The sequence below is a fragment of the Cololabis saira genome, chromosome 5 (genome assembly GCF_033807715.1).
Source record: "Cololabis saira isolate AMF1-May2022 chromosome 5, fColSai1.1, whole genome shotgun sequence".
NCBI classification, from domain to species: Eukaryota; Metazoa; Chordata; class Actinopteri; order Beloniformes; family Belonidae; genus Cololabis; species Cololabis saira.
Genome location: NC_084591.1, coordinates 24,060,076 through 24,076,215, shown reverse-complemented (window position 1 = coordinate 24,076,215; position 16,140 = coordinate 24,060,076). Strand labels below are relative to the sequence as shown.

The 16,140-nt window shown below is 39.1% G+C and overlaps 1 long non-coding RNA gene across 1 annotated transcript in view; it reads left to right on the top strand.

The window, feature by feature from the left end:
- The window catches only part of LOC133443954 (uncharacterized), a 135,824-nt gene extending 133,727 nt beyond the window's left edge, over nucleotides 1-2,097 (top strand). The window contains exon 4 of the long non-coding RNA XR_009782700.1: nucleotides 1,502-2,097. This is a non-coding gene — a long non-coding RNA (uncharacterized LOC133443954). The remainder of the gene's footprint in view (nucleotides 1-1,501) is intronic.
- The last annotated feature ends 14,043 nt before the right edge of the window (nucleotides 2,098-16,140 follow it).

Sequence of the window (16,140 nt, the reverse complement as noted above, 5' to 3'; positions counted from 1 at the left end):
GATGTATAATACAAACAGAACCGTGTGTGTGCGCGTTTGTGCATGTGTGTGTGTGTGTGTGTGTGTGTGTGTGTGTGTGTGTGTGTGTGTGTGTGTGTGTGTGTGTGTGTGTGTGTGTGTGTGTGTGTGTGTGTGTGTGTGTGTGTGTGTGTGTGTGTGTGTGTGTGTGTGTGCGTGTGTGTGTGCGTGTGTGTGTGTATATATATTTATATATTTATTTTACTTTAAACTGAACTCCAGTTGGATTTGCCTTGCGATAGGTCAGAAACAGAGCGTAGGGTTAGCAGGTGCAAAGCCTGTTCCTCGCACAAGACTCACAGCTACACAAAGCAACTTGATGTCACAGTGTACAGCCGCTCTGTATCCATCAGTATTATATGACTCGGGATCGTTTTAGTTTCACAGCACTTTTTTAGTACAGTTTATCTCCTCTGCAGGACAGACATTTCCTCTCCCATTCTCTGGGGGAAGAAAAGAAATGACTGCAAATGGCTGAAGGAGCAGAAGAGGGAAGAAAGACAGAATGAAAGAAAGGGGAGAATCACAATAATAGCAATCTCTCTTCTCTCCCCTCTTCTATTTTTCTTTGTTTCTTGGAAGGGGTTACAGTGAGTAGCAGCTGTGCTCTGCTGCTGCTGTACAGTCCACACTACTTCAGAGAACTCAGCCTCATTGCACTCCATCCATCCACCTCAATGAACTGCCAGCTCTGGTAATCAATTCTGAGCCTTGTGCTGTCACTGCAGGCCTCTGCACACAGCAGCTGGCTCCAGGAAGACAAGCGCTCTTCCACAGTCTGTCCAAAGATCAGCTGCACCCAGCTGTCTAGCAGCAGCCCCACTATTCAGAGTGCTGCTGCTGCTGCTGCTGCTGCTGCTGCTGCTGCTGCTGCTGCTGCTGCTGGAGAGGGAGGGAGGCCTCTTTCACTGCTGCCACCAGCCTCTGATGACCAAAGTCCCCTTCAACACACTTTCTTTTTCACTTCTTCCTTCCTAAAATCTTTAACTGCGCGGACACATCCGCCCCTTGAGCTGCACATATGTCTGTCTGGGCTCATATTCTGTCTTGCTTTTTCTTTTTTCCAAAGTCATACTGTCCATCTGTCTCTCCTTTCACCAGCCTTTTGTCCACTATTTACTTTTTTTCTGAACAATTATGATCTTGTCTTCCATGCTGGGCTCCTTCTTCCAGTTTTTTTTAAATTTTATTTCATTTTATTCTATGCAATTATAGCCTTTGCTTCTGCTAGCAGATACACATTGTGGTACCCGTTCCTCATTTCCAATGTGTTGCTTTTTCTCAGTTCTCCACTCCTTTCTGTTCCCATCTTTTTGCCACTTACTCTTATTTCCACACAATCCATCTCATTCTTCGTCACTCTTTTGCAATCTAAACTAGACCCCCTTTTTTCCAAATGTCACAATACTGTATCCTTTCTTCCCCGTTTTCTTTAGAGTAACTTCTTTTTCTGTCCCTTTTTTCTGTTGTATTTTTTTCACAGGTGTCTGTAAGGCGGGGATTTACATTTTCTCAGGACATGCAGCCCGTGGAGAGAGGCCTGCTGGCAGATCAAAGGCTCCGGCTGTAAAACGATCTGAAAGAGTCCAGCATTAGCATCCATCAGGGTACCTTGAAAGCTCCCTGATCAGCCGAAAGGGAAGCTGAGGGCCCCCCAAAGTGAAAGCCCAGTCTGGAGAGGGGTGGTGGGAGTGTGGGGGCTAAAATGAGGGTGGACAGAAAGGAAGAGGAGTGGAGGGAGGGAAAGAGAAGAAAAACTCCCATAACAAACTGCAAATGTTATAATTTCTCTATCGGCTTCACCCTCAGCTTGAGAACATCTCTGTCGCTGGTGCCCTTACATGCCGAGGGGATGTTGGATGCTGAAAACAAGTTGAGGATTCTGATCAGGAGGAAGCTAACTTACCGTACTTATTTGTTATTTTTTCCTAGCGGTCGACGAACAGGAGGCAGCAGAAGGAGGACGCTCCATCTATCCTGCTGTAGGTTCTTAACATGTGTGATAGGGATCAAAATTAGACCTGCATTCCTGGTGTGTTCCAGCACTGCAATGTTTGTCTCTTTTTCAATAATAAAAAGTAAGACCCATAAATCTTAAAAAGTAAGTCTACATCCTTCTCACCGATCTCGGGATAGAATTCCCTCAAGAAACAGGATTTATAGATAGAGAATCTCAACACTAATCTCCTTTTTTTTCCCAGGGAAGACTTTGAGCTCCATAGGCTCCACCAACATCCAGGAGTTTCATTGTTTTCTTATTTATAAAATCATATTATTGGTTCTTTTTGCTCATATCTTGGCCATATTATTTGACTTATGTCCAGAAAACCATTCATATATTCGATTGATACCCTCTCAGCATCATTCCTGAAGCACAACATCAGGTTTAAACGGTTCTATGAATGATATGATGGACTTCTAGAGAAGTCATGGTTCTTCCCTAATATCCCACAGCATAATACCGCTATTATTGATTGGTCCAAGTCCAGTGTGAGTTTATTGCTTAATGTGATTTAGGGAGGATGCCCTGCCAGGAGTCTTTACCCCAATAACATTTTAAATACAGGCTTTATAGTTGTCCACGGTGACACACTGGACGGGGAAAGAGAACCGAAGGAATGTTAGCAAATAATGATTTGCTGTGTGAAGGCACTGTTGAGGATGTTTCCTCAGTTGTCAGTCAATATCCTGTTGTAGCCACCTACACACAGAGGTTGAGGTATAAAGATGCACTGGGGATCCACTCTTTAGTCCACTTGTATACTCAAGCTGTGCGTTCACACTGATCCGATGGCAGTGCTGTATTCCCTTCCCGGTGTGTGCTTTCACGAAGCATTACAACTTTTTCCAATTTGAAGACGGAACCTGATGTCTCTGCTCACTGCTGTCATCACTAAATAAGGCACAGCACTGAATAAACTTAGACTTGAGTTAACGTTTCTTACTGGCTCTTTAAGTGCCACACACACACAGCCATGCTGGCCTTAGTTTGGTCATCACAGCTTGTGTTTGCGATGTTTCCGCTGCTGCAGGAGGGAGACGCAGGGCCAACCTTAGCTGATGGCGGCTCCTCCAAGTTGATAAGCACAGCAGAAGGGTTTACTGTCGAATCATAAGGTTCCTAATGTGGCCAGTCCAGTCGGCCTCCTCCTCCCCAACCATTGTGGTCGCAGATCTGGTCTTGTATTTCTTCTGCAGCATTGAGCTTGCCTGTCATTTTAGCGGTCCTCCTTATGCACTCACGCTTTCGAAGTGTTTAAGCCTGGCATTCTGACAACAGGCCCTTTCTCACTTGTCTCATGATGTGCTAATGGATTTCATCTTCTCTTCTGTGTTCGCAAGAATTGTTGTGCCGCTTTAATTCCTTTGCAGATCATTTCAAACATCGCTCTTTTTGCAGCTGTTACACCTCTTTTACTACAGAAAAGCAGCACAGCTTCAGTGAGACAAGATGTCACGCTGTCCCATCACCGCGTGTTTCACACAGCACAGCAAGCTGCGATAAAGAGGCAGAACGAACAAGCTGTATGAATGAGAACACTGATGTTAATGCACAACAGTTTATGCTGTGGCATCTGAACTGAGCAGACTTTCAGATCTTCCTCAGATCAATGTAGTAGGTTCTTTTGCAAAAAGGCAGGAAAAGGAGCAGAGTTATCGTTGCTCAGATTTTTCTATAACAGTTTAACTCAATTCTGAACAACTGAAAGTCAGAAAAAGCATAATATGGTGGTGTAAAGTGTTTTAGGAATTTTTTCGCCACTAATAAGAAAAAGGCTATCTCACATTGGTACCTGAAATTAGATATACAAGTATACAAGTACCTAAAGGTCATGGAACCATGATCCTGCATAGCAACTATGTATACATATTCACACACACACACACACATATATATATATATATATATATATATATATATATATATATATATATATATATATATATATATATATATATATATATAGATAGATAGATAGATAGATAGATAGATAGATAGATAGATAGATAGATAGATAGATAGATAGATAGATAGATAGATAGATAGATAGATAGTGGAGCAACAAGGCCTGAGATAAACAAAAGAAAACAAAAAAACACAAATACTTAGACTGCTCAAACTAAGATTAATTCTTAGACAATGAAGAATAAATAAAAATACTGGGATTTATCAAACATTTATTACATTTGTGAAAATTAAAAATAGGACAATTTCACTGTTAAACCAGGTATCAATTTTAGGAATATTTAAATATTTTGCCAAACCAGAATTATTTTCAAAATAATCCATCCGCTTCTTTAAATTTGTATAACCACAATGCTTCTTTATAATTAAACTGAATGTTTACTTTGAGGAAGTAGACCTGATGGTTGACAGTGCTGAAGATATCTTGTTAAAGTTTATTCCAAAAAAAAAGTTCTTTTTGGACAAAGTGTTTCTATGAAATTTATATTAAAGTTTAATAGTTAAGAAATATAGGTTTTTAGTTATTAAGTACCATGCTCATATTTATGAGCATTTTCTGTTATACCGTGTGTATATTAATGTATCAGTGAGTAACATTGATCATGACATTGATTGGGTCTTTCAGGGAAACCCAACAACCGTGTTTCCAGGTAGCTGCAGCACCTGACCTGCTCAGGTCTGACTTGAGCTGCTGAGTAGGGAATAGATTTTCTCCATGTCGTTGTCATTCAGGTCAGTTGGAGCAGTCATGACTCACCCAAGCTGTACAGTCACTGTGAAGTATGTGTCCCCTTATAGATCTCTGATTTTTGCATTTTTGTCACGCTTACTTAATATCAGACAAGGGTAAGTTGTCATTTAAAAACTGAATTTGAACTTGAATACGGGATGAAAGATCACTTTGAATATTTCATGGATACCCTTTTCTTGTATTAAAGGATTGCAAATTGTTATTTTCTCCTCTTAGAGTTCTAATAAATTCAAATATTGAACAGATGCAGGTTCTTAGATGTGTATGCCAACATGCCAATCTAAATCAATAACTGACTTTAATTCCTTGAGAAGTATTGACTGTGATCAGTCCCCTTAAATCAACAGACAATTGAAAGTGCGGCATGCCATTCTCACTGTGAAAGCACACATCCAAACGCATATTAACAAAGATTCATACTGTAAAACCCAGTTATGCAGATGAAACACGAAAACTGACTGTAACAGATGCAAAGTAAACCACACGAGATCACTGAGACAGATACACACACTCTTGGTGGTGTGCCTCAGTGTGCAGCCTGCTGACAAGTGTGGAGCCTCCTGCATGCAGGGCCAGGACTGCATGCCACTGTCTCGGCTCGGTAATGGATGTCCCGTTTGTTGTTCGCAGACACACTGTTGCACACACACAGACGGACAGACAGACAGACAGTGACGAGGCTCAGCTTGACCGTCCTGTCCACCCCAGGATGAGTTCCTTCTCTGTTTAGGGAAAGGATGTGATCTCATTCGCTAAAAATCCAACCTATGTCGCTTGCCACTCATGACTTAATCCAGGCTTCTCCTTTGTGCAGAGCACCCTCCCCTTCCCTTCTTCTCCTCTTACTTTCTCTCACTCTCTCTGTCGCTTCCTGTATCTCTTCAGTCCATCTATCAGTAAGTCAATTGGTCTCTTTTTCTCATCCCACTATTCATGATCATTTTTTTTAATTATTATTATTATAGATAGATAGATAGATAGATAGATAGATAGATAGATAGATAGATAGATAGATAGATAGATAGATAGATAGATAGATAGATAGATAGATAGATAGATAGATAGATAGATAGATAGATAGATAGATAGATAGATAGATAGATAGATAGATAGATAGCATATCTGCGATTTTTTTGTATTGTAGATATGATAAACCAGGTCATCATTTTTTTCTTGTTTTTGCAGATACTATAAATACAATCACTAGTGTTAAAAATGAAATAATTGAAATTTTGTTTCAAATACATGAGAAAAAAATGAACAAACACAAAACATTTTTCAAAAACTGCATGAAATATAACAAACATTGAAGTAACTTTGCATAAATATAAAAAGCAGCATCATTTTGTTGTTCGTCCTCTGTGTTAATCGGGTGACAGGAGCTGTTGTGTTTCCCTGCGACGTGCCGATCAGTGGGGCTGAGTTCACATCTTCAGTCTTTTGATTGTGTCCTTGCGTAAATGAAACGACACAACACAATAGTCCTGTCAGGTTTGAGGGACTCCAGGAGATCCCAGGTCTCTCGCTGCTTCTTGTCTCGGACCGTCCACTGGCGTATGTTCTCAGAATTGTTGGGATTTATAAGATAAAGGGTGGCCACAACCTATGGTGATTGGTTTCTGGTTTTTGTCTCAGATCATGTAACGTTGCATCATTTAGACCTCAACTAACTATGAATGCCTACATTTTTAAAGGATCCTCACTTCATGCCTGTGAAGATCCTCAGTGAACCAGGATAAGTAGATCTTGAGTGCTTTAAAAGATTAAAATGATCAAAATCAGCACATCCTAAACTGTACAACAGAACATTTAAAATAAAAATAGGGAAAGAAAAGAAGCACTTAAAGCAGCATTACGTAACTTTTCCACCTTAATATGATATTTCCAGAGTCATTGTGATGGTACATCAACTTCCAACAGGTTTAATGAACCTCTGTCATGGTCTGAGGGGTCTGTATCGCCTTCACTGGCACTATGTAACTTTGAGGAGCCTGGTAGGAACCCTTCCACACTACTGGTAAAGCACTACCGCTTTTGTCCAAAGGAGCCGCCAAACTCAACAAAAGCTGAAAGTTACGTTGTGCTGCTTTAACACTAAAATTTCAAGAAAGTCATTAAATCAGCGGCCGACAGAGTTTCACTTCAGTATGTGTAATAATATGTTGAATTATTGTGCAAAATATTAAGAGTTTCACAATAAAGGCTCAAAACTTGTAAAATACTTCCTGAACTCTAAAATCTTAACACACTTACTTCTGCCTTTTAAAAGCATGGCATTCCTCTTTTTCATGACACGAAACTTTCACACTCAGAACTTGTTTTTGCCACTTCACTAAAAAATCCTAATGATTATAATAAGACAAAGTCAGTTCACGCCTGCGTCTTTTCTTCTTAGCGTGTGTGATCAAATTGGTGTCAGCCACCTTCAGGGGATACGCGCTATAACTAACCACACTTAACATTTTATTCCAAAGGTTTTGTGTATAAATCCTGATTTCTTCCTGCCCATCTAAAACTTTTAATGCTGACATAAATCTTTTATTTGCAGCTCTAAAAGTCTCATTAGTGAATATGAATGTGTTGTTTTCTAAGTCCTCACAGGGAAAGACACAATCAGCAGCCTTAGAGAAGAAATTGTTGTTCCAGTTTGGAAAGAGTTACTTTCAATCTGTCTAGAGTTCAGTGTTTTACAGTGACAAAGATTATTCAGAAGTGGAAACCATTTAAGCCAATCTTCCCAAAGGTTATCCCAGCAGATTTACCTTAAATTCATACCCTGCAATGCTCAGAGGAAATACAAATAACAAGAGCTGCATATCAGACCCCACCGGGCCTGGCACAACTGGAAAAAGACTAAACAGGTATGGTTTGTTTAGAAAAGTTGCCAGGAATAGGCTTCTTGTGTCTAAAATTAACATTGAACAATGCATTCGAACCGACCACAGGGCTCCTTGAACAATACATGACAGATGAAACTAAACTGGACGTGTCAGGGCTTAATGCTCAGCATTTCAGTAGAAACACCTACTAACTATGATCATAGACCCGTGTATTGCAAAGTATTCTAGATGCAAATATGTGAGAACAACTGCTTAGTTGGGGCTGGATTTCTACAGGTGCAGTCACCACCCCCCAAAGCCGATGAGCATGAGGGGAATACTAATTGAGATATTGGACTCTTACCCCTGGGTTTCCCCGAGAGCAAAAGCACTGCGGTCCATGTATGCAGTGGTTTGGCTCCATCCTCGGCATGACTTCAAGTCCCACCACGAACATTCTCGCCTGCTCGTATGGATTTGTTGAGATGCAACTTTACCTCAAGGTTTCAAAATCAGGTACACATCATGATGTCACGCATGAGTGCATTGGCTTTTTGCTCTCCAGGTGCGTCTTTTCACGTGTTCTTGGTGTATATTGGCGCTAGGGCTGTTCGATTTTGCCCAAAATTAAAATCTCGATTTTTTTCTCTCAAAATCGGATTTTCGATTACGATTACGATTATTTTGTGAATTGACAAAAGGCAAAGAAATTATTTCAAATATGCTGTTTTTTTATTGAACATTTGCCCCATTGGGCTTTAAGTGCAAACTTTGCTCTTATTAAACCAAAAATTAATGAATAAAGTGCAAAACTCTGTAAAATAAGTTGAAAAAAAGTTTTAAAAAATATAATAAAATATAAAGTTTTATCTCTGGAAAAAAAAATCAGCAAATCAGCACTTGCAAACATACAGTAAATTATATTTCCAATTAAATAAAACAAGACATTTTCTAATTAAACTAAACTGGGTCTTTGCATGCTAAATAATAATGCAACCCATGAAGGAGGCTTGAGCATCTGGCTTGAGGGATGCCCGGTGGCATGTTACAACGCCCCCTCCTACACTAAAGAGCCTCTCCGATGGGGCACTTGTCGCAGGTATTGAGAGGTATTTCCATCAATCATTAATATGGTATCAATCATTAATATGTGTGCAGACAAGGTTAAAAAAAAACAAAAAAAACAACAAAAATTTTTTTTTTTAAAAGTGAAAAATCGATTTTACGATTTTCACGTTTTAACATCGTTCTAATTACATAATCGCGATTACGATTTAAAATCGATTAATCGAACAGCCCTAATTGGCGCACGTACCTTTGATGCTGGTCACATAAAGTATGTTTACAGCTGGCTGGAATTTATAAACTGCGGATTACATTCTGATCAAGCCATAATGCCGGGCTGTCAGTGAACTCCCAACCTCTGATATAGCAAGACCAGCGTGTTCTCTGAGGACTGCTATCAGGTCTGTTGCATGCTGCAGGCGCAGGAAGGAGAGGAAGCAGAAGCAGAGCAGGCCTACTCTGCAAGCTAAGGAAACGACCCCTAAAACGTCTGCTCCAGAATATACTGCTCACAAACGCCAGGTCCATATTACACAAAATGCATGACATATACTTGTGATTTCTACCAACAAATCAGTGCACAACTGCTGTGTTATGATCATCACTGAGACATGGCGACACTCCCAGCCGCTGCTGTGCAGCTAGCAGGCAACACATTACATGGCCAGCACTGTAACAGCGACTCTGGTACGTAATAGCAGAGTCTAAATTTGCGCTGGCTGGTGTTCACCATTTTACTTACCCAGAGGGCTAATAGCGGTGATTACTACCGCTGGTGTCATTCCACCGGATGCTAAGAATAGCATTGCTCTCAAACATCTGCGTAACGCAACAAATAAACAACAGAGCTAACCTGACACAGGTTAGCTCAGGTTTTCACGTTGAAAATTGAGGAACACATATCCAACAACGTCTCTTGATCAACAAATGTCACAGCTGCCATTAAAAAAGCAGAGCAGCATCTGCACTTCTTGCGAGTCATAGAGAAGTCTAACCTCGTTCACAGACTGTTGCTCTCATTCTACCACCCGGCACTGAAGCGTTCACTGACCTACTGTGTCAGCATGGCATGCAGGGTGTATAGTGGCAGATGAGAGGACTCTCAGTTGAGTACTTTGCCATCACCTGCTATTACAACAGAGCATCTTTAAGGACATTTCTCATCCAAGTCATCATCCTTTTAAACTTCTACCCTCGATATCGGTACAGGTCACTCAAAATGAACACTAAGAGACTTTTTTTTCCCAAAAAAAGCAAACCAGTCTCTAATAAGCCATTAAAAATAATTATTTAGGAATCGTGCAATATCCTTAGTTACTACTGGCAGTCATTGCGCTTCAAATCTTATATTAATGTCATTTTTTTTTACTCACTTTTCTCCTTTGGATGTTATTTTTTTTATGTATTTCTTTTTCTTTTTCAATAACAGTCTTGATATGTGTATGTAGCACAACTGTGTGTTTTCATCCTGCAATACCGTGATGGGCATTTGCCCTTTCATTGCATTGTTAGGACATTGACAATAAAGGCATCTTATCACAGAAGATTTATGCAGTAGTCTTGAATTTCCTGCTATGATATAATTAAAAAGGATGGTGTCAAATAAAATGTTCCCTTCAATTTCTGAATCAAACGTCTCCTCCTATATGGTTCATGTAATGGTTTAACATAATTTTGAACTTCAGTTGGATTCTCTTTATCATCCCTGTGTCTGACTTCTCCCCAGCTCAGATGAGAATTAATACAGATTTGTTGCCGCGGAGCAACATATGAGACTATTGGAGCAAAGCTACTAGGATGCTTGTAAATAGTTTCACTAGAAGGGGGGGGGGGGGGGGGGGGGGGGGGGGGGGGGGGGGGTCAGTTGTAGTAGAATAGTAGAAAATAACTCACCTCATGCAGGATATTCTCAGTAGCTCCTTTAATGACAGACTCCTTCACCCCAAGTATGAAGGAGAGATTGCAGCTCTTTCCTCTCTCTAACCATCAAACTGTTGATCAGCGCTACTCACACGCACACATTCACTTCGAAGATAATGTTGATTTGCAATTTGCATATTGTGACATATTGACATATTGTCCGTTGCTGTTATTATGTTTGTATTGTTTGTAAGATCACTGTTCAGTTTGACTTAGTGCAATATTTTCTCATTTTCTACATACGGTAACTGTTGCTGCTGCAGACGTTGCGACTTTCCCCATCAGGGGACTGATGAAGAAATTCTACTCTTATTTTTATTCAGAAAAGTAAGAAGAAGAACGAAGTACATGTAAAATAAAACAGTATCGGATGAACACTGGTGAAAGATTTCAACTTGTGAAAGTTCTGCTAGTCAACCTGCTTTTTCTTCCTTCGTTGACTTTAATCTCACCATATGCTCATGTTAGATTTGTTCAAAATAACCACAATTCCCTCAGAGAGTTACAGCATCTCTTGCAACGTGCAATTATTTAAAAATGACACGGTTTGGCAGCTGCTTGCACACAGTTTATTCTTATATAAAACAGGTAGCAGGTTTTTTGAGGGGGGGGGGGGTATTTTTTTTCTCTTGGAAAGAAAAGAGAGAATGAAAGTGGATGTATTTCAGACTCTATTAATGACCGGTCAATTTAAGTGTAACATAGAGGGTAGAGGACTGGCCCTCCGTATCTTTTTAAATTCACATTCAAGACTGATGAAAATATTTTATTCTGCAATAGCTGCATCAAATCTTGGGATGTATCTGAGAAGACTTTGATGTTTTATTGTTTATTTGCCCCTCTCCCGACGAGCGACTGATGGACAATAACGCACATTCAAACAAGTCACTTATCAGAGTGCTTTAGGGAACAAAAATCAAAAATAACAATGCTATTTATTTATTTATTTATTTATTTATTTATTTATTTATCGATGCCCCCCACCCAACTCTTTTTCCTGCTAGTTAGTACTAGAGTTATCGGATTAATGCCCATTTAAACTAACCAATCGGGTCTCAAACTGGCAATATTTTTAAAAAATTTAAAAAATATTTTAAAAAAAATAATAGTTTACAATTTTCAGTATAATTATATTCAGAATTTATCACCAGTATGTTAACCAATATAACCCACTCAGGCCTTATAAGAAAGAAGCATTTGATGCTCTTCTGTTAATCAGCCGCACAAGATGGCCTCAACAAGGGACGGCTCAAAAGGTGAGTCTTTACAGAATGTCTTCATATTAACATGTGAAACACGTTATCTTAAAGGGATACGCAATCCAGCTCCTGTTAGATCAATTGATATTTGATAATGAAGATTAAATATGAGAAAACTGATATACATATGGTTAATGTTTACCTATTTAGCTTGTAGCCACAGGGGGCGCTGATGTTTCCCCACAATCACCTCCTCCATTTGTATAACCTGGGGGATATACTGGCCCTTCCAACTGGCTTGCAAAGCCTCCGTGGGAACAAACTATCAGGCATTAAGAGCGAGCACAGTGCTGCCGAGCAGATTTCATCAGACAGAAACACTTGAGAAACTGGACCAACCAGAAAGAAATTTAAGTAGCACATGGACATACCTCCTGGGTTCCAGCCCAGCAGGTGTTTCTCCTGAGGGAACATATGTCGCATGTGTTAACATTAGCATTAACACTTTTATTAATCATATTCCAGATTCAAAATATGGCAAAATATGACAGATCATGAAGCACATATCTGAGCTTTACAATGATCTTTTCCATTTGTATTTATGGTTGCTACAATTAATCACAAGTCTGAGGTTTAACTCTTGGATTTGCACCAATTTCTCTGAACATGCACAGTCTGACCCTTGGGTTGAGGCTGCTGGGAAATCCACTCTTGAGAAGATTGGCAACATTATTGTTGATTTTTGGCTTGTGAATAATCTTTTAACTGTAGAATTATGGACTCCAAATATTTAAGCGTCTCTAAAAGGAATGATGATGTCTTTCCTCCTTGACATTGTGTTAACATATAACCAAACGCTTCAGATCAGCAAACTGCCAACACTTCTTACCCTCTTATCGCTATAAGCCATACATTGATACATGAATTTGTGGCATCATCTTAATCAAAAAAGGAAGGAAAAAAGTTTCATACAAACCAAAGAATTTACCTAATGTATTCATAATGATGAGGAAAATTATTATTTAGAAATTGTTTTATTATAAAATGTGAAGTGTTTTTTTATTCCAATACATAATTAACATTTCAAATAAAAATAATTTTGGGATTTTTTTATTATATCATAAGTCAGGCTGTAATGGGTTTTTTTTTTTTAAAGTATAAACTGCTTTGAATTATGAGTCAATCAATGTGTTTGAAGGGAAGTCCAGCTTTCTGATTTCTGGTGAAGTGCAACAACAGAGAAAAAACCCCTCCACCTGTGATTTCTGTACTTTCTGTGTTCATCAAACCACTGCGTTATTTAAATGACCATGACTTAAATCAGACAGATATCGACAGAAATTAAAGGAGAACAATACTTGGATTTTAATCCCTGAATTCAAAAAAAAATCAAATCCCTTTATCTACTTTCTGATATAAAGGGGAAAAAATTATATTTATATGTTCCTTACTTATGTATCACAGCTTTTAATCAACATTTGCGTACATTAAAAGGCAAAGTTTTGTCTACAGCACCTTATTTGCTCTTATTTTTTAACATCATGTCTTATCAGCGTCATATTTTGTTGCGAGCTCTCTGCAGACTGGTATCAGTCGTCGGTGCACTGTTGACCACACAGTGTGCCCTCATCAGTGCGCACACATTCAGCTGAGGAATGTCTCTCACATCACTCTTATCAAATGTTGTGTCTATTATGTCTGAGGGGCATCCGTCGAGGGCCTGGCATTACCACTGATAGGCTTTCCGAAATACACACCTCTCCTCTTCCTTTACTCATCTTCTTCTTATCTTGAACATGCCCTCCTTCCATCTAGCACTCTCCTTCTTTTTTCTCATACTTCTTGCTTCCTCACAGTTTCTATGAACACAAGTATTCAGTTTTTGAATTTGTAACGCTACAACTTCAATAATTCACTATGTGAACATGTGAATGATCTCTCCCCTCCCCCCTACACAATAGATACCCTATATAAAGACATATATTTACACAAGAAGCCTAACATAACAACATGTATTAATTTCATTTAATCTGGGATGATTGTATGTGTAGAAACAAAAACATGACAGAAGAGGGAAATAAAACTGACTGTCAGACTTCTCAGGTGTTTTCACTTTATTGTTTCTGTTCCTCTCAGTCTCACTGTGTTTTTTTAAAGACTGGACCTAAAGCTCAGACTTAAACATAGTGACTAAGGAAAATCAAACAACTCAATTTACATTCAATTTGTCAGATGCCCTTTAAACACTACAGTGATTCATCTCTTGTTTCATAAAGCAAATATTGGAAGACAAACTTCCACAACTCTCTCCCTGGTACTGTAATAGGTTGTCTCCTTCCCACCAGCTTTGTAACGATAAAAGACTTTCAAAATCTTCCAAGTCATCTATACACTAGATGGTTTGGATGACTGTCGGACTTGGGACTGTATACTTAAAAGAGTATATTTAAAAGAAATATGTCCTTGAATGGCCTTTGACATCCTGTTGGAGGTCAAATAAAATCGCTACAAGACTGAAACCTTTGTGATGTCACAATTCACAAGAGCACATTGATATTCCTTTTGAGATTGTTTCCCATCATGCTTTTGGTAGAAATTTCCAAGAAGAGAAGCTGTAGAAGAATAGATTTGAAAAAGAGGTATCATTTCCCAAGACGTACAAAAGCTGCATTTTGTTTGTCATGTGTAAAGAAAAAAAGAGGGCAGAAGTACTGTTGCATGACGCTTGTGCGCCTCTCTCGCATCTACTGTACCTGTCGACTTGCTGTTAGCTTTGGTACAGGTGATCATGTGATCGAACTTGACTGTTTGTGTAACACGACATTTACTTCAAAACACGAAGACTGAGTTTCACAATATTACCCCAGGAAGACGGGAAAGTGGCAAATCTTATGGCCAAGTGGCAAAATTCACATAATTTTATTCTGATATAGGAAATTCAATTTATTTGTGAAATGGAAACACTTTGGAGAAATTATTTGATTAAGTAATCTGTCGTACGGATGTTTTCAAGCCGTAATGAAATCTCATAATAAGCAGGCTAATGGTAGAGTCATTAAGACGGATCATGCCTGACTAGTGGCGCAGATGCAGATAAGAGGGAAAAAAAAGGTGGCAGTTTTCTGAGAGAGTTGAAAAAGGCAAACCCGAACTGGAGCATTCAGCTCCTCATTTGTTCTGTTTGTCAATGAACTTCATCACTAAATTCCTCTACATTTATCAGACATCTCACAAACCACACTTGTGATCAGACGCTAAAGTTAGACATTGAACTGCCTTACGTGTCCTGTGTACATTTGTTTAAAGATGATAGCTGTTACAGGAAATGAATGATGATGACTTTAAACCTTTGAATTGAGCTGCATACATGGTTATTGTCCCTGTTGGTACATGAGGAATGCATGAAATGAAAAATACCATGTATCGCTGAAGGCAAAATTTGTAACTCAGGCAAACATATATATATATAAATGTGCGTGGATCAACCTCGAAGCAAAAGACCATCAGCATAGACAGACTGCAGGACAGTCACCACCATCCACAGCATCTTGGATTTCTCTTTCACATTTCTTTTCCTTTTTTTGTCATTGTTGTTTGAACAAGAGTGAGCGACTTCTCCTCATTGTAAACTTCCCAATTGTAGAAATAAACTGATCATTCTTTTTCCTCTCTCCCTCTCCCTCTCTCTCTTTGTAGCTGATCAATACCAATTTTTTTATTCATTTGTTTCATAGATGTATATTTTAATATTCCATTTTTCTCATTTGGTTTTAGATTTGAAAAACACACAAAATAGTCTTTGTTTTCCCAATTTGGTTCTAAAATAGAAAAACCAAAGAACAAACAACTCAAGGATTCTCCATAAGGCTTCACTGAAAGAGTGGAAAGACTGAGGACAGATTAAATTCACATGGATGGAAAGTTTCAGCACAGCTGACCCATATTGTACTATGAATACATTTGGGTCAGCTTGTTTGGATTGTTCACATTTTCTTCCTTGTTTTCACCATTAAAACGCCTTTTTTCCCCTTTTACCATAATGTTAACGGCAGAATTATGGCTGTTAGTAGCTTTCTCTGTTTTTTCCTTTTACTACAGCGCTGAAGAGTTCATTAAACATTTTTGATGATACTTAGATTGGCCCAAGGCTATTCTTTTAAAGTGCTGTGAGCCAGTCTCTTGTTACCTTGTTCCCGAGCCTACCTCCTGCAGCACCCACACCCCTGACCCATAACAACCAATTGATTTATCCTCAGCTCCCAGGAGGACTCTGGTCCTGCATCTCAATTGGCCCCATATGAAAGTAGTGCCAAGAGGTCATCTATACCAATCATTTTCAGTTGCTCATTAGTCCCTGGCCAAATAACCCAAATACCCAATTTCCTACCACAAAGTTCATAA